Source organism: Trichosurus vulpecula, chromosome 2 (assembly GCF_011100635.1).
Source record: "Trichosurus vulpecula isolate mTriVul1 chromosome 2, mTriVul1.pri, whole genome shotgun sequence".
NCBI lineage: Eukaryota > Metazoa > Chordata > Mammalia > Diprotodontia > Phalangeridae > Trichosurus > Trichosurus vulpecula.
Genome location: NC_050574.1, coordinates 70,067,448 through 70,077,166, shown reverse-complemented (window position 1 = coordinate 70,077,166; position 9,719 = coordinate 70,067,448).

Genomic DNA, 9,719 nt, shown 5'->3' with positions numbered 1-9,719 from the left:
ATGCTAGAGATATGAAGACAAAAAGACAAAGCCCCCGCTTTCATTGTAAGGAGCTTGTAATCTCATTGAAGGGATATGTAATTGGTTAAGATACAAAATGTGTAAAACACAATGAAATAAATAAAGTATAAAACATGATAAAAAAGGACTAAGATAAAGGGAGAATAAGAGAATCAGGAAAAGTTGGCAGTGGTGATGGGGAGATCAAGGACAGCTTCAGGGAGAAAGTAATGTCTTAGCTGAGCTTTGAATCAAGAGAAGGATTGCAGCACACTGGTAGGGGTTCAGGAGCTGATGGTTTATACATTCTAGGAATGAGGTCAGTATAGGCATAGAAGGCATAGAGAAGGGAGAACAGAATGAGATGTGGGATAGAATGGGAGATGGAGAGTAGGTAAGCTTTGTTAGCATGAAGAGTATATGAAGGATAGCAGCATGACATTAGAGTGGAGATGTAAGTCAAAGCCAGACAATGGGGGACGTTGAATGCCGGGATCAATATTCAGTATTAAAATCAGAAGCCAAAAGGGGAACCATTGACAGTTTTTGATCAGGAGAAAGACATAGTCAGATCTGTCCCCCAGGAAGGTTAATTTTGGCAATATGTATTGGGTAGATTGGAGAGGAGAAAGATTAGAGATAGGGAAACGATTTAGGAGTCTTTTACAATACCATGGGCAGAAGAGTTGAAAGATTAAAGCACCTCAGTGGCAGATGAAGAGAATATGACCTCCTATTGTGCTTATTGTTAATTGGATATGAAAAGCATTTAATTCCATAGGAAAAATTCTACCTTGCAAGCTCTTCTACAAGGTCTCTCCTATCTATACATCAAAATCATTCAAGGTTGCTTGGAAGATGTAACAACAGAAATAACCTTACTGAATGGCTCTCTGATAATAAACATCGGATGAGGCATAAAATAGATAGATAATCACCGAAGGTATTCATCACTTTGATGGAGGGGATACAACCCAGAGCCTAGTCAAAGAGGGCTTCTCATGGATGCTGAAGTCCTCTAAATGCTGCTATCTGTGGATGACATTGGCTGGTTGCATCAAGACCAAGGTTATTATTATCTAGCTTCTTGGAAGAGATGTGTAATCCCTGAAATGAGTTTGAATTGTCCATCCACACATAGGAAATAAGAGGATGAATACTGTCCATTGTCCATATTTCAACATACATTTGAAATGGACACTTTATAGAGCTTGTCCAGAAGTATATCTATGTGAGATAGTACATATGGACAACTCATTGGGCCCAGAATTGAACTGGAGGAGGAGACCAGGCTGGAGTGCTTTTGGAAGATTGCAAAGCTCCTTATTGACTCCAAGCTTCACATGCTATGAGTAGAATAAGGTGGACTGCTTTTGGGAATTTTCAGTTTCTTACTGACCCCAAACTTCACATGAGAGCAAAAGCCCATCTTTTTAATACTAATATTTTATTGATGTTGACAAATGGAATGAGACACCAAAGTTCTTCCTCTGAAGAACTAAAAATGAGTATCACAAGTGGAGGGATGCATGGAGGGTGTAAGCAGGTTACAACATATACTTAATCAGGAATAGGAGCAAAAGTTGTCATCAAAGAATTGTATGACAGGGAGAGGGGGGGTGATCATGTGACAATGAGAGATGTAATCATGTGACAGTGAGAGATGATAGATGGGTAACCAGAGTGTTCCACTGCTACTCTTCTACTATAGGGAGGAGTGTGAGGTCCAGTATAATAAAAGAAACTGAGACAAAGCTCTGAGCCAACAGCACTTTATTAAAGGGTCCATGGCCCCCTATAATGAAGTAGACCTCAGATCTTTCTCCTGACCTGAGATGTCCCCGGCCTCTAGGACCTTAGTTTTACAGTGCTTGATACCCAGACAATACAGATGAAGCAAACTAAAAACACAGAGTCTCGTTGATTGATAGATCTTGACCTTGACCCTCCAGGAGGGTCCACATAAAATGAAGGATCCCTTTGGTTGACAAATGAGCCAATGAGCAGACCTTGACAGACCTATCTTGACCTTTCAGGAGGTCCTACTAGGCTGATGAGCAGATGCATGGACTGGGACAATAAATAGATGTCAAAACATCTACCTGGGTTGATGGACCAGTAGAAAGGCAGGCCACAGGCTGGCAAACAGGGTCATGACCATCTCTTCATGTTGGGCAATAGAGGGATGACGAGGGATAGAGGGCAACAAAAATAGGTGGGGGACTTTCCATGTCATTAAGTCACCTCTGCCATGCTGGACTTGATCACTATAACAAGATAAAAACAAAGGTGGAGGCACTGTAGTTGGCTTCCTATGATTAAGCATGTGAATTCACAATCTGAAGTTCACACCTCTGGGGCCTACTGTACAGAACTTAGAATCACTATGCCTATGGAATCATATTAAACTGATTAATACCAATAGGGGTCCAATTAACCATCTATCACAGAAGGTGAGGAAGGCTTCTAGAACATTGGGTGACCTGGCATAAACTTTGATGAATCACATAAAATGAACAGACTTGGATTGTTTGCAGTCAGCATCATTGATGGGAACTCCTGAATTGATGACAGAATCGTTTGAGTATCTGATACTTGAATTGGCAGTTGAGGTAGAAAAGTGCATGCCAGATAAATGAGAACTCGTGAAGGAAGGATCATCATATTTAGCAATTGATTGTATGTGGAGGGTTAGGGAGAGGGAAGAGTGAGAGATGCCTCCAAAGTTTTGAGCCTGGGTGGTGCTGAAGAGGGTGGTCCCCTTGATGGCTATAGGGAAGCTGGGAGAAGAGACAGGCTTAGGGAGAAACAATGAGCTCTTTTTGAATATATTGAGTTTAAGGCACCAATGGAATCTTTGGGCAGGGAGTTCAACAGGAGTATATGGGATTCAGTGGGGGAGGTTGGGGTTGGACATGTAGTTTGGGGAGTCATGGGCAGGTAGGAGATTCCTGAACACACAATTTCCAAGGGGATTGTGTGGTGCAATAGAAAGAATATTGAGAATGAAGTGCTGAACTTAGAGTTGTCGGACGTGAATTCAATCTTAGCAAGACGACTTAGTACCTATAGAAGATGCACAGATCTTGTACCAGAACTTCCTGCTGTAGACCTAGGTTGTATGGAAGTAAGAATAGTTCCAAAATGGCCCAGTGAAGCTGCCAGGCCAGAACTTGCCAGACTGCATGTGGAATGCTGCATCTGGAGAGCCAACTGATCTGAAGTGGCTGCTTTTCTTTGCTCCAAGGCAGGGATCAGTTCTAGGCTTTGGGGAGTGGGTTGGTTAATCCTCTTCAGAAGAGGTTGAGAAGCTTGGCCCAGGTCACATAGCAAGTCAGGAGGAGAGTGAGCAGAATTTAGGTGAGCTAACTCATGTACACCAACCTTATTACTAAGAAGGATTTCTCTGGGTACATTAGAAGTAACTATTTACATAGATATTGCAGTTGTAGGATTACATTATCACCTTCCTGATGGAAAGAAAACATGATTCTGTAAGATAGGGAGTATGAGTATTAGGAAAATTTTTATTTTTCAGATAAGGAAACAGGTTAAGAGAGACTTTTACTTGCCCAAAGTTCACAGACAATTAAATAACAAGGCTGGGATTGAGCCTAAGCTTCATGATTGTCCTACACTATCCCTATTAGGATAAAGGGCCCCTCGCTCTATATGCTTACACACCTACGCCACCCCACCCTGGCCTTGAAGGCCACACCCAGAGCAGGTTGAACAGAGCATACTGAGCACAGATGTACTACTTGGGTGAAGTATCAGAACCTTCAATATGGTATTTCCTTTCCTCTATCTAATACACAAGGGGCAGCTAGGTGGTTTAGTGGATAGAGTCCTGGGTCTTGAGTCTAAAAGATTCACCTACCTGAGTTCAAATCCAGCCTCAGACACTTCCTAGCTGTGTGACCCTGGGCAAGTCACTTAACCCTGTTTGCTTCACTTTCCTCATCTGTAAAATGAACTGGAGAAGGAAATGGTGAACTACTCCAGTATCTTTGCCAAGAAAACTCCAAATGGGGACAGGAAGAGTTGGACATGACTGAAATGACTGAACAAAAAAAGAGGTTAAGTGATTTGCTCAGTCACACAGTTAGCATCTGAGGTTGGATTTGAACACAGATTTTCCTGACTCCAAGTCCCACACAATGCCACCTAGCTTCTGGGAGGAGATTATGAGATCCAGGAGTGGGGGATAGGGGGTGGGGGAGTGTTGAGGGGGAAGAAGTTCAGAAAACTTGGAGCTGGGAGGGATTTTAGAATATAGAAAGTAGAATAGTAAGTAGGAATAGATTTTCACACGTAGACAAAAGTTGAATTGGAGAGGAAAGCAGTGCAGAAAATTGTCCAATCACAGGTGCAGTTGTTTTAGAAGAGGGGGTGGTCCCTGTGGGGCTCACCCTCAACTCTCTCAGGCAGGAGGGCACACATATTTCCAGGCTTCAGCATCCTCACCAAAGCCCCATTCACCCTGATGATGACTGATAAAATATTCAAATCAGAAGAGACCTTAACTATCATAGGATAATGGGAGAATAAATTAAGAACTTATAAGAGATCTTGGACATTATCTAATTGCCTCAGAAAACTGAGATTTTAGAAAGGGAAATGTCCTGCCCAATGTTGTGGAGGTAGTGATAGGACTAGGATTTGAATCCAGGTCCTCTGTCACTTAGACCAGTTCTCTTTTCTTCAAATCCCACATTGTCCTCATTAAACAACCATGAATGAGATGGCTCAGAAGGGTGGGATCCTACAGGTAGAAAGACCAATTAGTTAGGAAGCTCATGAAATAGCATGGGTATGATATAAAAAAAGAACTAGAAAAGTATTTTCTTTTTTGTTAAAGTAAAAAGGCAAGCTGAAATGTACAGACTTTATCCTCAGAAAGCAAGCAAGAGATTTAATGCAAAACCTGTAACTAATGTTTCAGGAACTCTGACTATAGGGCTCGTCAGTGTTAATGATTTATGTCATAACATTAGTGGGAATGTCTCATAAACAAAAGTTATCTTTGGGGAATTTTTTAGGGCTTTTAATGACCCTCAATTTCCTTATCTATAAAATTAGGGGGTTGGACCAGACAGCCTCTAAGGTCTCTTCCAGTTCTAAGGCTAAGAGTGAATGACCTCCAAATTTCTTTATGAAACTAAAACCAGTATTCTTCATATGATGCCAAATGGCTGTGAGCCATGAAACACCATCTCCAAAGAATTCAAGTTGAGGATAACCCAAAAGGTGGGGGAACTGTTCCTGGTGGGTGCACATGTAGGTTGTGACATAGTTGCAATGAAGAATTTCAGAGGAGATTCTCTAGGAAGGGTGTCAATTGGAAAATGTGTGACTGAAAGAAAAGAAGAGTCAGAGCAAGAGAAACAGATCAAGAATGAATAGCCTTTTTACTCCAATAGGCTCTGTGCAATGTCAAGTGAAAAAGAGCAAAACCCTCAGGATATTGTGGGGAGCCTTTGTTGAGGATTATGGGAGGAATTACGCAAGAGTCATGCAAAGTAAGAGGGCACTGATGGACTGCAATCTGCTTCCATGTAGGGACTGCTCCCATGCATGAGATCACAGATCCATCAAATTGTTGAATTAGTGAAATACATATTTCTAATAATATGTGTGTATACATGTGCACCACACACACAAACAAAATTCCAAATAGAAGAAAATCAAATAAGAGAAATTGGGACAGAAGTTTTTTTAAGAAAATTATTTCTTTAACATTAATTTAAAAAAATATTGAGTTCTAAGTTCTCTCCTTCCTTCCAGCCCCATCCCCCACCCAATGAGAACACAAACAATATAATGTCAATTATTCCTGTGAAATCATGCCTAACATTTCCATATTAGTCATGTTACAAAAAGCAAGAAAAATAAAGTGAAAATATTATATTTCAATTTGCATCAGTTCATCAATTTTTATCTATAGAGTTTTAGATAAAATAGCCCAAAATACTAGTTCCACAGGAAGGTTGTGTTCAGAAATGATAATCCTATTGCTTCTTTCACTATTGATCTATAACTTTTTGCTCTATTCGTATGTCACCCAAGACCCAGCAACCTAAGCTCTGCATTTACATGGACTAGGTTAAATATCAGGGGCTACCCTAAGTTGACATTTCTAATTTATTGTTCCTCCACCCAGAAATTCCTCCAGGAACTTAGCATATAGCTTGTGTCTAGGGCTCTATAGTTGTGGATAAAAGCCTCCCTATTTCCAATGCAAGTACTGAAGATAATAGTGTATGAGGTGTAGGACAACCTTTATTTCCCTCCATAGAAAATGATAAACAATATAAAAGACTCCAGTTGGACCATAAACAGTTGATATGCTTTAGAAGAAAAGAAGATATCTCATTGGAAATAGATTAAGGTGAGATAATTTAAGAATTATTGGACTAACTGAAATCATGATTAAAAAAGCCTAGAAATCATCTTTAAAGAAATTATCAAAGAAAATTGCCCTGATATTCTAGAACCAGAGGGCAAAATAGAAATGGAAAGAATCCACTGGTCACTTCCTGAAAGACATCCCAAAATGAAAAATCCCAGGAATATTATAGCCAAATTCCAGAGTTCCCATGTCAAGGAGAAAATATTGCAAGCAGCCAGAAAGAAACAATTTAAATATTCAAAGCCACAGTCAGGATAACACAAGATTTAGAAGCTTCTGTACTAAAGGATCAGAGGGCTTGGAATATGACATTCTAGAGGGCAAAAGCACTAGGATTACAACCAAGAATCACCTACCCAGCAAAACTAAGTACAATCCTTTGGTGGGGGGTGGGGGGAGAATGGATATTCAGTGAAATAGAGGACTTTCAAGCATTCCTGGTGGAAAGACCACAGCTGAATAGATAATTTGACTTTCAGGTACAAGACTCAAGGGAAGCATAAAAAGGTAAACAGGAAAGTGAAATCATAATGGATTTAATAAGTTTACACTGTTTACATTCCTACATGGGAAGATGATATTGTAACTCCTAAGAACTTTCTTATGTCTAGGGCAGTCAGAAGAAGTTTACATAAACAGAAGGCATGGGTGTGGGTTGAATATGATGGGATGATATCTAAAAAAAGTTAAGGGGTGAGAAAGAAGAATGCACTGGGAGAAGGAGAAAGAGAGAGGGAGAATGGGATAAATTATTACACACAAAAGAGGAACAAAAGAGATTTTACAGTGGGGAGGAAGATGAGGAATGCTGTGTGGTGAAGGTGGGGAGGAGCACTTGAATCTTACTCTTACTGGATTTTACTCAAAGAAGGAATAACATACACCCCCAGGAAAAGTGCCCTACAGGAAAGTAGGAGGAAAAGAGGATAAGTGAAAGGTGGTGTCTGATAAAAGGAAATGAAAATTGGGGGAGGCAGTGGTCAGAAGCAAAACACTTTTGAAGACAGACAGGGTGAAGGGAGAGAGACAGTAGTTTGTAATCATAACTGTGTAAAAACTTTGAAGCAAGTTTCTCTGATAAAGACCACATTTCTCAAATATATTTGAGAACTGAGTCAAATTTATAAAAATAAGAGCCATTCCCCAATTGATAAATGGTCAACAGGCAGTTTTCAGGTGAAGTAATCAAAGATATCTATAGTCACATTTAAAAAATATTCTAAATCACTATGGATTAGAGAAATACACATTTAAACAACTCTGAGGTACCACCCCACATCTATCAGACTGGCTAATACGACATAGAAGAAAATGACACATATTGGAGGAGATGTGGGAAAATTGAGACACTAATGCATTGTCTGGAGAGCAATTTGGAGCTATATCCAAAGGACTATAAAACCATGCATACCCTTTGACCCAACAATACCACTACTAGGTCTGTATCCCAAAGAGATAAAAACAAAAAGGAAAAGGGCCTATCTGTACAAAAGTATTCATAGCAGCTCTTTTAGATGTGGCAAAGAATTGGAAATTGAGGGGATGTTCATCAGTTGGGGAATGGCTGACCAAATTGTGGCATATGTGATGGGATACTATTGTGCTAAAAAAGGATGAGGAGTATGCTCTCATAAAAACCTGGAAAGATCTACTTGAACTGATGCAAAGTGAAATGAGCAGAACCATTGTACAGAGTAACAGCAATATTGTACAAATGATGAACTGTGAAAGACATCTTATCCTCAGCAATACAATTATCCAAGACAATTCCAAAGATCAAAGTATACTTTTTAAACTTTATTTTTCTTCTGTTTTTTTGGTCTGTGTTTTCTTTCACAATATAAGTAATATGAAAATATGTGTAACCTGCATCAAAGCTTTCTCAGTGGGGGGAGGGAAGAGAGTGAGGAAGAGAATTTGGAACTCAAAATTTTGAAAAAGAATGTCAAAAATTGTTTTTTACATGTAATTTGGGAAAAATCAAATGTTAAATAAATATATTAAAACAAGACTAAAAAACATTGCTTTATTATTGTTGTCATCCTAAAGTCTCAGGACAAAAACCGCTTTACTTGGTGTTTTTACTGTCCTATATCTAAAGTCTGTTTGGCATAGTGCCTTCTAGATCATCTGTTCATTATTTTTACTGTTTTTTATAACCTATTTTCTATTTCCATAAGTCGTGAGTGAGTCACTCCCTCATTTCTGTGAAATCAGGTCTACTTTTCCCTTCTAATTTTTTAAGTAGAAAATTCTCAATGTCTTTGAAGAGATTATTTTTAAACTCATGTTCCAGTGGCCTTGACTTTATAAAACTCTGGAGTCCTCTGGCCAGGTGTCTAGTATATTTATTTTGCTCATCCATATTTCTACCCCTGAAGTTCTTACATTTTCTCAACTTCTCTATTTCCATAGGGAAAGATACATTTTCCCCTTTAAGTCAAATTTGTTCTTTTTCCTTAACTTCTTAAGGAAGATTCCTCTGTACCTTCAAAGAATGTATTTTTAAGTTACTTCTATGGTGGCTCTTTCTTTGAAAAAGTCAGAAGTCCTCTGCCAATTGGCTTGGTATTCTTATCTTTGTCACGCAGAGTTTTTGGAGTGTGTCCCAAATCTCTACAAATCTTCTTCTGAAGCTGCTTATAAGGTCCCATTTTATCTTTATGGTACCAGGGGAGCTGGGTCTCATAGAACTTTCAGCATAGCCCCAGATAAACAGGCAGCCTCCAGTGGCCAGGCCTCCATGTGCCTCAGTGCAGCCAGGCCAAAGAGGTAGACAATAACCATATGGGTGCCTAAGCAAACAGGCAGGCACCAGCCAACACGAGCCCCACCAGCTTCAGTGTAGCCCTGGGCAAATAGGCAGCTTCCAGAGGTCTGACCCCAGGTGCTTCAGTGTCACCACTGGGAAATGCAGAAATACCCCACCAGGCGTCAGCACATGCCAGACACCACCACTAGAACCTCAGCTCAGCACCAGGTAAATTGCCAGAAACCTATAGTCTCTAACAGTGCCAGTCACAGAGAGATAGAAGAAAACTTGGGGAAAGAAATTAGAGTGATGAAAGAGAATTATGAAAAAAAGAGCCAATAGCCTGGAAAACTACTTAAAAAGTAGAATTGGCCAAGTGGAAAAGGAGATATAAAAATCCACTGAAGAAACAACTCCTCTAAAAGTACAATCGGCCAAATGGTAAAGAAAATACAAAAGCTAATCAAGGAAAACCAATACCTTAAAAGTTAGAATTGAGCAAGTGGAAGCTAATGACTCTATGAGACATCATGAATCAATCAATCAAATTCAAAA